This window comes from Lucilia sericata, unplaced genomic scaffold (assembly GCF_015586225.1).
Source record: "Lucilia sericata isolate MDLA Ls3-8-SP2 unplaced genomic scaffold, ASM1558622v1 Contig001085F_arrow, whole genome shotgun sequence".
Lineage (NCBI taxonomy): Eukaryota > Metazoa > Arthropoda > Insecta > Diptera > Calliphoridae > Lucilia > Lucilia sericata.
In genome coordinates this window covers 1-13,271 of record NW_023995060.1, presented here as the reverse complement: position 1 = coordinate 13,271, position 13,271 = coordinate 1, and the positions used below count along the sequence as shown (strand labels likewise).

At 29.1% G+C, this 13,271-nt stretch overlaps 2 non-coding genes across 2 annotated transcripts; both read left to right on the top strand.

Moving 5' to 3' along the window:
* Window positions 1-3,504: 3,504 nt before the first annotated feature.
* On the top strand, window positions 3,505-3,645 carry LOC119609920. Its single transcript, XR_005231964.1, has one exon. It is a non-coding gene; the product is annotated as a U4 spliceosomal RNA (small nuclear RNA).
* Window positions 3,646-8,363: 4,718 nt separating this feature from the next.
* On the top strand, window positions 8,364-8,504 carry LOC119609919. The gene has a single exon (XR_005231963.1). It is a non-coding gene; the product is annotated as a U4 spliceosomal RNA (small nuclear RNA).
* The last annotated feature ends 4,767 nt before the right edge of the window (window positions 8,505-13,271 follow it).

Below are 13,271 nucleotides of genomic sequence, written 5' to 3'. Positions count from 1 at the left end.
GTGGCAGGATAATTTCGTAATAGTATAATTGGTATAGAAGGTTGAATTAGACAGTTCCAGTTCGGTTCTAGTTCAGTTCTAGTTCAGATCTAGTTCAGTTCTAGTTCAGTTCTAGTTCAGTCTAGTTCAGTTCTAGTTCAGTTCTAGTTCAGTTCTAGTTCAGTTCTAGTTCAGTTCTAGTTCAGTTCTAGTTCAGTTCTAGTTCAGTTCTAGTTCAGTTCTAGTTCAGTTCTTAGTTCAGTTCTAGTTCAGTTCTAGTTCAGTTCTAGTTCAGTTATAGTTCTAGTTCTAGTTCAGTTCTAGTTCAGTTCTAGTTCAGTTCTAGTTCAGTTCTAGTTCAGTTCTAGTTCAGTTCTAGTTCAGTGTCTAGTTCATTCTAGTTCAGTTCTAGTTCAGTTTCTAGTTCAGTTCTGTTCAGTTCTAGTTCAGTTTCTAGTTCAGTTCTAGTTCAGTTCTAGTTCAGTTCTAGTTCAGTTCTAGTTCAGTTCTAGTTCAGTTCTAGTTCAGTTCTAGTTCAGTTCTAGTCAGTTCTAGTTCAGTTCTAGTTCAGTTCAGTTCTAGTCAGTTCAGTTCAGTTCTAGTTCAGTTCTAGTTCAGTTCAGTTCTAGTTCAGTTCAGTTCTAGTTCAGTTCTAGTTCAGTTCTAGTTCAGTTCTAGTTCAGTTCTAGTTCAGTTCTAGTTCAGTTCTAGTTCAGTTCTAGTTCTAGTTCAGTTCTAGTTCAGTTCTAGTTCAGTTCTAGTTCAGTTCTAGTTCAGTTCAGTTCTAGTTCAGTTCTAGTTCAGTTCTAGTTCAGTTCAGTTCTAGTTCAGTTCTAGTTCAGTTCTAGTTCAGTTCTAGTTCAGTTCTAGTTCAGTTCTAGTTCAGTTCTAGTTCAGTTCTAGTTCAGTTCTAGTTCAGTTCTAGTTCAGTTCTAGTTCAGTTCTAGTTCAGTTCTAGTTCAGTTCTAGTTCAGTTCTAGTTCAGTTCTAGTTCAGTTCTAGTTCAGTTCTAGTTCAGTTCTAGTTCAGTTCTAGTCAGTTTCTAGTTCAGTTCTAGTTCAGTTCTAGTTCAGTTCTAGTTCAGTTCTAGTTCAGTTTCAGTTCTAGTTCAGTTCTAGTTCAGTTCTAGTTCAGTTCTAGTCAGTTCTAGTTCAGGTCTAGTTCATTCTAGTTCAGTTCTAGTTCAGTTCTAGTTCAGTTCTAGTTTCAGTTCTAGTTCAGTTCTAGTTCAGTTCTAGTTCAGTTCTAGTTCAGTTCTAGTTCAGTTCTAGTTCAGTTCTAGTTCAGTTCTAGTTCAGTTCTAGTTCAGTTCTAGTTCAGTTCTAGTTCAGTTTAGTTCAGTTCTAGTTCAGTTCTAGTTCAGTTCTAGTTCAGTTCTAGTTCAGTTCTTTATAGTCAGTTTCTAGTTCATTCTAGTTCAGTTCTAGTTCAGTCTATTCAGTTCTAGTTCAGTTCTAGTTCAGTTCTAGTTCAGTTCTAGTTCAGTTCTAGTTCAGTTCTAGTTCAGTTCTAGTTCAGTTCTAGTTCAGTTCTAGTCGTTCTAGTCAGTTTAGTAAGTTCTAGTTCAGTTCTAGTTCAGTTCTAGTTCAGTTCTAGTTCAGTTCTAGTTCAGTTCTAGTTCAGTTCTAGTTCAGTTCTAGTTCAGTTCTAGTTCAGTTCTAGTTCAGTTCTAGTTCAGTTCTAGTTCAGTTCTAGTTCATTTTAGTTCAGTTCTAGTTCAGTTCTAGTTCAGTTCTAGTTCAGTTCTAGTTCAGTTCTAGTTCAGTTCTAGTTCAGTTCTAGTTCAGTTCTAGTTCAGTTCTAGTTCAGTTCTAGTTCAGTTCTAGTTCAGTTCTAGTTCAGTTCTAGTTCAGTTCTAGTTCAGTTCTAGTTCAGTTCTAGTTCAGTTCTAGTTCAGTTCTAGTTCAGTTCTAGTTCAGTTCTAGTTCAGTTCTAGTTCAGTTCTAGTTCAGTTCTAGTTCAGTTCTAGTTCAGTTCTAGTTCAGTTCTAGTTCAGTTCTAGTTCAGTTCTAGTTCAGTTCTAGTTCAGTTCTAGTTCAGTTCTAGTTCAGTTCTAGTTCAGTTCTAGTTCAGTTCTAGTTCAGTTCTAGTTCAGTTCTAGTTCAGTTCTAGTTCAGTTCTAGTTCAGTTCTAGTTCAGTTCTAGTTCAGTTCTAGGTCAGTTCTAGTTCAGTTCTAGTTCAGTTCTAGTTCAGTTCTAGTTCAGTTCTAGTTCAGTTCTAGTTCAGTTCTAGTTCAGTTCTAGTTCAGTTCTAGTTCAGTTCTAGTTCAGATCTAGTTCAGTTCTAGTTCAGTTCTAGTTTAGTTCTAGTTTAGTTCTAGTTCAGTTCTAATTTAGTTCTAATGCTGGTCTAGTAAAGTTCTTATTTAGTGATCCATTATAATTTTTCACAGTTCGTTCCACTGTAAAACGTACAATAGTTCCAGTTATATTCATAAGTGTAAGTTGTCGTGTTATTGTAGTTATCACCCTGTAATTCACAAACTAACAAGTGCACTTATAAGGGCATATTGTTGTAATACTTCCAATACTTGTACCAACACTCATGCATTAAAACCACTTATACATTTACACTTTTATATGTATCAACAGCAGCGATTGGTGCAAAGAGAACATGATATAAACTATTTTGTTTTTAAGATAGAACGATATAGATTTACATTTAGATTAATATTGTATTAACAACATGTGTGTTATTTTAATTTATGAACATTTGATTACGTAAATAGTTTATCAGTCCCTATTGGTTATATCAAACGATCGCTGATTTACATACATTGCATTAATAGGAATATGAAAGTGTTTTTAAATGTATGCTACAAATTTTTTTCTCATATTTGATTTTAACACATAGTCTTATTTTAACAATATTCTTCTATCTCTCTTTTCACCAAACACTTACTATCAAATATTGGCAAATAACAAAAATAAAGATGTTTTTTATGTTTTTCCAATTTTTTTCATCTACATTTTTGCGGATATGAATTGTAAAATGGATAAATGAAACTGAAAATGGAAAAAATACTTAAATTAAGTGACTTCCGTTACACACTGATGTTTTTTTTCGACTTTTACTTTTTTATTTAGAGTTCAGTGTGTGTTGAAGTGTCTGTATTGATGCTGCTGTTGTGCCGTCTAGCCGTCTGGTGTAAAGCAATTCATTTCATAGTTTATTAAGGTAAAAATAACAACAATGACAGCAGCAGCAACAAAAAAAAACTAATATATAATCAGGAAGTAATAAAAAAATGGCAGAAAAAAATTCTAATGAAATTATATTTTATTTAAGTAACTAATTAGTAAAGTTTTTAGTGTAGTTGTTAATAATGAACTGGACAATATAGTTTGCCAACCCCCTTTTTTAGCTTGTGTTGCGAATAAGAGATGAAATGTGGATGTTTACAGCTGTTTGTTGCTGGTTATTAGCGCTAATTTTTTTCTTTTTTCATTTAACTTATGTTTGTAATTCTCATAGAGTTTATGTTATATTTAACTTATAGAGTGAAGCTTGCGCAGAGTATCATTAGCTTTGCGCAGTGGTAATATCGTAACCCATGAAGTGTTTACTGAGGTGCGATTATTGCTAGTTGAAAACTTTAACCAATACCTCGCCATGGGGACGTGAAAAACCGTCCACTACGGCAATTTTTGGAAGTCCGAGAGGGCTTATAAATAAATCAATTTCAATCAGTTATAATTAGTTAATGAAACTTTCTATGACAAAATAAACTTTTAATTAAGTAGACGACCTACCTGTCTACCTTTCTATGACAAAATAAACTTTTAATTAAGTAGACGACCTACCTGTCTACCTGTGAATCATGAAACCTCAAAAATTTGGTCATCACGAAAGGTTTCTGATTCTAGTCCATAGACTTTTCAATGAACTTGTCATTAGACTTATCAATAACCTAGTCCATAGACTAGTCAATAGAGTACTACATATACTAGTCTATAGACTAGACAGTAGATTTGTCCATTTACTAGTCAATAGACCAGTCCAGAGACTAGTCAATAGAATAGTCCATAAACAAGTCTTTAGACTAGTCAATATATTCATCCACAAGACAATGGAGTAGTCTTGTCCATAGACTAGCATATGGGCTAGGAAAAGAAATAGTCTATTGACTAGTTGTTAGTCCACCGATAAGTTAATATATAAGTCAATCTATTATTTGTTATATTTTCTAGGCTAGTCAATAGATCAATTCAGTTTAGGCCCTAAACTAGTCTAGTGTAAGGACTAGTTTATTCACCAGATTACTGATTATCCTATGGACTGGTCTATAGATGAATTAATGGACTTGATTAGGATATTGACTAGTGTACTGATTAGTCTTTAGACTATGGACTTGTCTATAGACTAATCAATAGTCTATTGATTTGTCTACCTTAATGTATAAGTAGTATCATTATCTAGAGAGTCTAGACGTTCTATATAAAAAAATCAAACTTAATTTTGTTTTAACTTTTCCTTAAAAATGCTTAACTTTCTCCTAGAAACTGATAACTTCTAACAAAATTTAAACAAATATTCAACAGATATTTTCTATATGCTAAATTTATGAGTTTAACAATCATCATAATAAATCAACTTGTATTTAGCATAATAAGCTACTGAGATTCTTAAGCAAGCTAAAAAAGGGGTTAAACTTCATAAGAAAACTCTTTCTACTTTTACATATAAAATATCATAAAAAAATCTAGAGCAAAGATATTCACCAAACTTAACCCTTCCAAAAAAGATATGTGGGCCAATATGGAAAAAATTTGAAAAATCTAAAAATACACTCACACATAAAACATATACAAATTTATTATTTGTATATAAATTTTCACTTTAAAATTTTTCCCAATTTTTTTTTTTTGTTTGCCAAAAATGTAGCAAAAAAGGATTTACTCTAAAGAAAAACTGTTTCAACAGGCAAGGACAAAAACAAAAGCAATTTGTAGATATTTTGTTTTACAACATTGATTGTTAGATCAAAAGGCTTTTATTTAAGGGAATTTATCCCAAAACAAAAAGGAAAATAATTTTATATTCTTTTGTTTATAAAGGACTTTAAGATTTATTGATGTAAACGTCCGTGATACTAACAACAGCAGAGTAGAAAAGGGAGAAAAGAAAAGATAAAAACCAAAAATATAACTGAAAATTTGTTTACAATCATTTGGCATCTATATTATTTATATAAAAATATATAAAATTTACATGTGTGTTTATCTACATACGTACTTATGTATGAATGTGGGTAATGTATTTTTGAAACTTTAAAATTTACTTTTGCTTTTTGGTGTTGTAGAATACGAAAAAAAAGGATTTTTGTTTTGTTATGGCTTTAGGCAAATTTGGCATAATGAGTTTCCTGTGTAAATACCCAAAATACAATCAAATTTTTCTATATAAAACATCCATTTATATGTATGTTTTAAGATATACATACACATGTATGTACTAAGAATTCGTTTTTGAATAAGAACAGTTTTTTTAAATACTAATTATCATTGATTTAAACAATTGTATACAGCCTAGTCTAGTCTATAGACTAGTCTATAGTCTAGTCTATAGTATAGTCTATAGTATTATCTATAGTATAGTCTATAGTATAGTCTATAGTATAGTCTATAGTATAGTCTATAGTCTAGTCAATAGTCTAGTCAATAGTCTAGTCAATAGTCTAGTCAATAGTCTAGTTAATAGTCTAGTCAATAGTCTAGTCAATAGTCTAGTCAATAGTCTAGTCAATAGTCTAGTCAATAGTCTAGTCTATAGTCTAGTCTATAGTCTAGTCTATAGTCTAGTCTATAGTCTAATCTATAGTCTAGTCTATAGTCTAGTCTATAGTCTAGTCTATAGTCTAGTCTATAGTCTAGTCTATAGTCTAGTCTATAGTCTAGTCTATAGTCTAGTCTATAGTCTAGTCTAAAGTCTAGTCTATAGTATAGTCTATAGTCTAGTCTATAGTCTAGTCTATAGTCTAGTCTATAGTCTAGTCTATGTATAGTCTATAGTCTAGTCTATAGTCTAGTCTATAGTCTAGTCTATAGTCTAGTCTATAGTCTAGTCTATAGTCTAGTCTATAGTCTAGTCTATAGTCTAGTCTATAGTCTAGTCTAGTCTATAGTCTAGTCTAGTCTATAGTCTAGTCTAGTCTATAGTCTAGTCTATAGTCTAGTCTATAGTCTAGTCTATAGTCTAGTCTATAGTCTAGTCTATAGTCTAGTCTATAGTCTAGTCTATAGTCTAGTCTAGTCTATAGTCTATAGTCTAGTCTATAGTCTAGTCTATAGTCTAGTCTATAGTCTAGTCTATAGTCTAGTCTATAGTCTAGTCTATAGTCTAGTCTATAGTCTAGTCTATAGTCTAGTCTATAGTCTAGTCTATAGTCTAGTCTATAGTCTAGTCTATAGTCTAGTCTATAGTCTAGTCTATAGTCTAGTCTATAGTAGTCTATAGTATAGTCTATAGTATAGTCTATTAGTCTATAGTCTAGTCTATAGTCTAGTCTATAGTCTAGTCTATAGTCTAGTCTATAGTCTAGTCTATAGTCTAGTCTATAGTCTAGTCATAGTCTAGTCTATAGTCTAGTCTATAGTCTAGTCTATAGTCTAGTCTATAGTCTAGTCTAGTCTATAGTCTAGTCTATAGTCTCTAGTCTATAGTCTAGTCTATAGTCTAGTCTATAGTCTAGTCTAGTCTATAGTCTAGTCTATAGTCTAGTCTAGTCTATAGTCTAGTCTAGTCTATAGTCTAGTCTAGTCTATAGTCTAGTCTAGTCTATAGTCTAGTCTAGTCTATAGTCTAGTCTAGTCTATAGTCTTGTCTAGTCTATAGTCTAGTCTATAGTCTAGTCTATAGTCTAGTCTATAGTCTAGTCTATAGTCTAGTCTATAGTCTAGTCTATAGTCTAGTCTATAGTCTAGTCTATAGTCTAGTCTATAGTCTAGTCTATAGTCTAGTCTATAGTCTAGTCTATAGTCTAGTCTATAGTCTAGTCTATAGTATAGTCTATAGTCTAGTCTATAGTCTAGTCTATAGTCTAGTCTATAGTATAGTCTATAGTCTAGTCTATAGTCTAGTCTATAGTCTAGTCTATAGTCTAGTCTATAGTCTAGTCTATAGTCTAGTCTATAGTCTAGTCTATAGTCTAGTCTATAGTCTAGTCTATAGTCTAGTCTATAGTCTAGTCAATAGTCTAGTCAATAGTCTAGTTAATAGTCTAGTCAATAGTCTAGCCTATAGTCTAGTCTATAGTCTAGTCTATAGTCTAGTCTATAGTCTAGTCTATAGTCTAGTCTATAGTCTAGTCTATAGTCTAGTCTATAGTCTAGTCTATAGTCTAGTCTATAGTCTAGTCTATAGTCTAGTCTATAGTCTAGTCTATAGTCTAGTCTATGTCTAGTCTATAGTCTAGTCTATAGTCTAGTCTATAGTCTAGTCTATAGTCTAGTCTATAGTCTAGTCTATAGTCTAGTCTATAGTCTAGTCTATAGTCTAGTCTATAGTCTAGTCTATAGTCTAGTCTATAGTCTAGTCTATAGTCTAGTCTATAGTCTAGTCTATAGTCTAGTCTATAGTCTAGTCTATAGTCTAGTCTATAGTCTAGTCTATAGTCTAGTCTATAGTCTAGTCTATAGTCTAGTCTATAGTCTAGTCTATAGTCTAGTCTATAGTCTAGTCTATAGTCTAGTCTATAGTCTAGTCTATAGTCTAGTCTATAGTCTAGTCTATAGTCTAGTCTATAGTCTAGTCTATAGTCTGTCTATAGTCTATAGTCTATAGTCTATCTATAGTCTAGTCTATAGTCTAGTCTATAGTCTAGTCTATAGTCTAGTCTATAGTCTAGTCTATAGTCTAGTCTATAGTCTAGTCTATAGTCTAGTCATAGTCTAGTCTATAGTCTAGTCCTAGTCTAGTCTAGTCCATAGTTAGTCTATAGTCTAGTCTATAGTCTAGTCTATAGTCTAGTCCATAGTCTAGTCTATAGTCTAGTCTATAGTCTAGTCTATAGTCTAGTCTATAGTCTAGTCTATAGTCTAGTCTACCTGTTAGATTGACGATTAGTTCGTTCGTTCATTTTTGTGTGCTTGTACCTAAGGAAATAACTTTGCGCAAAATACATCTTTTTTTTTTTGCAAAATTGCTACCACTTTTAATCGAACTAGTATCCCTACAATGACACCTAAACTACCCCTTTGAAACTGGTAGACCTTTTATTTAATTGAAATAAAAAACTGCTAGATACCATATTTAAGAATCATCCCTTATTATCTTCTTTTAAAGATGCTGTAAGTTTAAATTTTTAACTAAACTTATGAATATAATTCCCACAAAGTTCATTTTAATTTTAACTTATATAGTGAAGCTTGCGCAGAGTATCATTAGCTTTGCGCAGTGGTAATATCGTAACCCATGAAGTGTTTACTGAGGTGCGATTATTGCTAGTTGAAAACTTTAACCAATACCTCGCCATGGGGACGTGAAATACCGTCCACTACGGCAATTTTTGGAAGTCCGCAAGGGCTTATAGATAAATCAATTTCAAACGATTATAATTATTTAAGAAAGTCTAATAAAAATTTAAGACTAATGTAATGGAAAATACACAGACATCTGCAGTATACAAACATATTCTGAAACATTATTAAAAAAAAATATTTTGTTTATAAAATAAGTGATAAATTCTTTATAAAGTGAGTTTATACCTTTAACTAAGAATAAGTACTCTTTTTAATTTTTTTTATATGATCAAAGAAAGTTAATTATAAATTTTGCTTTTATTTTTCAAAAGTGTCAATAACACTTGAGCTAAAATGATTTTTCCACCAAATTAAAAATAAACGTTTTTATAAATTTAAAACAAAAATTTATAAACATTTTTTAACTAAAAAGAAATAAACTTTCTATAGAACTTCCAAAATCATAATTTAAATTGTCATTTCAAATATGTATGTATTTCTCTTTTATACACTTGATTTCATGGTCAAATGAATATAAATGCGATTTACACTTTACGTAAACTTTTTGAGTGTTAAATTCAATTTATATTCATATTTGTGAACACATTTTTGAGTCTATTATTTGTAGATTTCCATATCATCTGTATCTACATTTTTCTTTATGTAGATTTTTTCACTTTTTTTACTTTTTTTTGGAATTTTTAGTCTACTTTTCACTGCCATTACACTGTGTATTGTCTGCTTTCGAATAAAAAGATTTGTTGGATTTTTTTAAAGGAAATTTTCTATTTAGATTTTTTTTAGTTTTTCTTTTTTTTCATTTCACATTTTGCACATCAACAGACATTTATGCCCTGAACTTGATTTCATTTTTCTTTATAGAAATTTTTTCTTACCCCATAATTTCATCTTTTTTTTCACTTTCAATTTGTCACGAATAGAGTTATAAATCTTGCAAAAAAATATATAAATTTTCATATATGACAGGAAAGGAAAAAAGATGAAGTAGGAGAATATCCATTTGCAACAGTGACTCTTAAAAGAGCAAAGTCTAGAGTAAAATTTTCTATAGAAAATCATAGTCTTCTAGAGCAAAAATTTTCTATAGAAAATCATAGTCTTCTAGAGCAAAAATTTTCTATAGAAAATCATACTCTTCTAGAGTAAAAATTTTCTATAGAAAATCATACTCTTCTAGAGTAAAAATTTTCTATAGAAAATCATACTCTTCTAGAGTAAAAATTTTCTATAGAAAATCATACTCTTCTAGAGTAAAAATTTTCTATAGAAAATCATAGTCTTCTAGAGTAAAAATTTTCTATAGAAAATCATAGTCTTCTAGAGTAAAAATTTTCTATAGAAAATCATACTCTTCTAGAGTAAAAATTTTCTATAGAAAATCATAGTCTTCTAGAGTAAAAATTTTCTATAGAAAATCATACTCTTACTAGAGCAAAAATTTTCTATAGAAAATCATACTCTTCTAGAGTAAAAATTTTCTATAGAAAATCATACTCTTCTAGAGTAAAAATTTTCTATAGAAAATCATACTCTTCTAGAGTAAAAATTTTCTATAGAAAATCATACTCTTCTAGAGTAAAAATTTTCTATAGAAAATCATACTCTTCTAGAGTAAAAATTTTCTATAGAAAATCATACTCTTCTAGAGTAAAAATTTTCTATAGAAAATCATACTCTTCTAGAGTAAAAATTTTCTTTAGAAAATCATACTCTTACTAGAACAAAAATTTTCTATAGAAAATCATACTCTTCTAGAGCAAAAGTTTTCTATAGAAAATCATACTCTTCTAGAGCAAAAATTTTCTATAGAAAATCATAGTCTTCTAGAGCAAAAATTTTCTATAGAAAATCATAGTCTTCTAGAGCAAAAATTTTCTATAGAAAATCATAGTCTTCTAGAGCAAAAATTTTCTATAGAAAATCATAGTCTTCTAGAGCAAAAATTTTCTATAGAAAATCATAGTCTTCTAGAGCAAAAATTTTCTATAGAAAATCATACTCTTCCAGAGTAAAAATTTTCTATAGAAAATCATACTCTTCTAGAGCAAAAATTTTCTATAGAAAATCATAGTCTTCTAGAGCAAAAATTTTCTATAGAAAATCATAGTCTTCTAGAGCAAAAATTTTCTATAGAAAATCATAGTCTTCTAGAGCAAAAATTTTCTATAGAAAATCATAGTCTTCTAGAGCAAAAATTTTCTATAGAAAATCATAGTCTTCTAGAGCAAAAATTTTCTATAGAAAATCATAGTCTTCTAGAGCAAAAATTTTCTATAGAAAATCATAGTCTTCTAGAGCAAAAATTTTCTATAGAAAATCATAGTCTTCTAGAGTAAAAATTTTCTATAGAAAATCATACTCTTCCAGAGTAAAAATTTTCTATAGAAAATCATACTCTTCTAGAGCAAAAATTTTCTATAGAAAATCATACTCTTCTAGAGCAAAAATTTTCTATAGAAAATCATACTCTTCCAGAGCAAAAATGTTCTATAGAAAATCATAAAACAAATAATAAAAATACTCGTCTAGAGCAAAAATTTTCTATAGAAAATCATACTCTTCTAGAGTAAAAATTTTCTTTAGAAAATCATACTCTTCTAGAGTAAAAATTTTCTATAGAAAATCATACTCTTTTTGAGTAAAATTTTCTATAGAAAATCATACTCTTCTAGAGCAAAAATGTTCTATAGAAAATCATACTCTTCCAGAGCAAAAATGTTCTATAGAAAATCATAAAACAAATAATAAAAATACTCGTCTAGACCAAAAATTTTCTATAGAAAATCATACTCTTCTAGAGTAAAAATTTTCTTTAGAAAATCATACTCTTCTAGAGTAAAAATCTTCTATAGAAAATCATACTCTTCTAGAGTAAAAATTTTCTATAGAAAATCATACTCTCCTAGAGCAAAAATTTTCTATAGAAAATCATACTCTTACTAGAGTAAAAATCTTCTATAGAAAATCATACTCTTCTAGAGTAAAAATCTTCTATAGAAAATAATACTCTTCTAGAGTAAAAATCTTCTATAGAAAATCATACTCTTCTAGAGTAAAAATTTTCTATAGAAAATCATACTCTTACTAGAGCAAAAATTTTCTATAGAAAATCATACTCTTACTAGAGCAAAAATTTTCTATAGAAAATCATACTCTTACTAGAGCAAAAATTTTCTATAGAAAATCATACTCTTACTAGAGCAAAAATTTTCTATAGAAAATCATACTCTTACTAGAGCAAAAATTTTCTATAGAAAATCATACTCTTACTAGAGCAAAAATTTTCTATAGAAAATCATACTCTTACTAGAGCAAAAATTTTCTATAGAAAATCATACTCTTACTAGAGCAAAAATTTTCTATAGAAAATCATACTCTTACTAGAGCAAAAATTTTCTATAGAAAATCATACTCTTACTAGAGCAAAAATTTTCTATAGAAAATCATACTCTTACTAGAGCAAAAATTTTCTATAGAAAATCATACTCTTACTAGAGCAAAAATTTTCTATAGAAAATCATACTCTTACTAGAGCAAAAAAAAAAGATCATACTCTTACTAGAGCAAAAATTTTCTATAGAAAATCATACTCTTACTAGAGCAAAAATTTTCTATAGAAAATCATACTCTTACTAGAGCAAAAATTTTCTATAGAAAATCATACTCTTCTAGAGTAAAAATTTTCTATAGAAAATCATACTCTTCTAGAGTAAAAATTTTCTATAGAAAATCATACTCTTCTAGAGTAAAAATTTTCTATAGAAAATCATACTCTTCTAGAGTAAAAATTTTCTATAGAAAATCATACTCTTCTAGAGTAAAAATTTTCTATAGAAAATCATACTCTTCTAGAGTAAAAATTTTCTATAGAAAATCATACTCTTCTAGAGTAAAATTTTCTATAGAAAATCATACTCTTCTAGAGTAAAAATTTTCTATAGAAAATCATACTCTTCTAGAGTAAAAATTTTCTATAGAAAATCATACTCTTCTAGAGTAAAAATTTTCTATAGAAAATCATACTCTTCTAGAGTAAAAATTTTCTATAGAAAATCATACTCTTCTAGAGTAAAAATTTTCTATAGAAAATCATACTCTTCTAGAGTAAAAATTTTCTATAGAAAATCATACTCTTCTAGAGCAAAAATTTTCTATAGAAAATCATACTCTTCTAGAGCAAAAATTTTCTATAGAAAATCATACTCTTCTAGAGCAAAGATTTTCTATAGAAAATCATACTCTTCTAGAGCAAAAATTTTCTATAGAAAATCATACTCTTCTAGAGCAAAAATTTTCTATAGAAAATCATACTCTTCTAGAGCAAAGATTTTCTATAGAAAATCATACTCTTCTAGAGCAAAGATTTTCTATAGAAAATCATACTCTTCTAGAGCAAAGATTTTCTATAGAAAATCATACTCTTCTAGAGCAAAGATTTTCTATAGAAAATCATACTCTTCTAGAGCAAAGATTTTCTATAGAAAATCATACTCTTCTAGAGCAAAGATTTTCTATAGAAAATCATACTCTTCTAGAGCAAAGATTTTCTATAGAAAATCATACTCTTCTAGAGCAAAGATTTTCTATAGAAAATCATACTCTTCTAGAGCAAAGATTTTCTATAGAAAATCATACTCTTCTAGAGCAAAGATTTTCTATAGAAAATCATACTCTTCTAGAGTAAAAATTTTCTATAGAAAATCATACTCTTCTAGAGTAAAAATTTTCTATAGAAAATCATACTCTTCTAGAGTAAAAATTTTCTATAGAAAATCATACTCTTCTAGAGTAAAAATTTTCTATAGAAAATC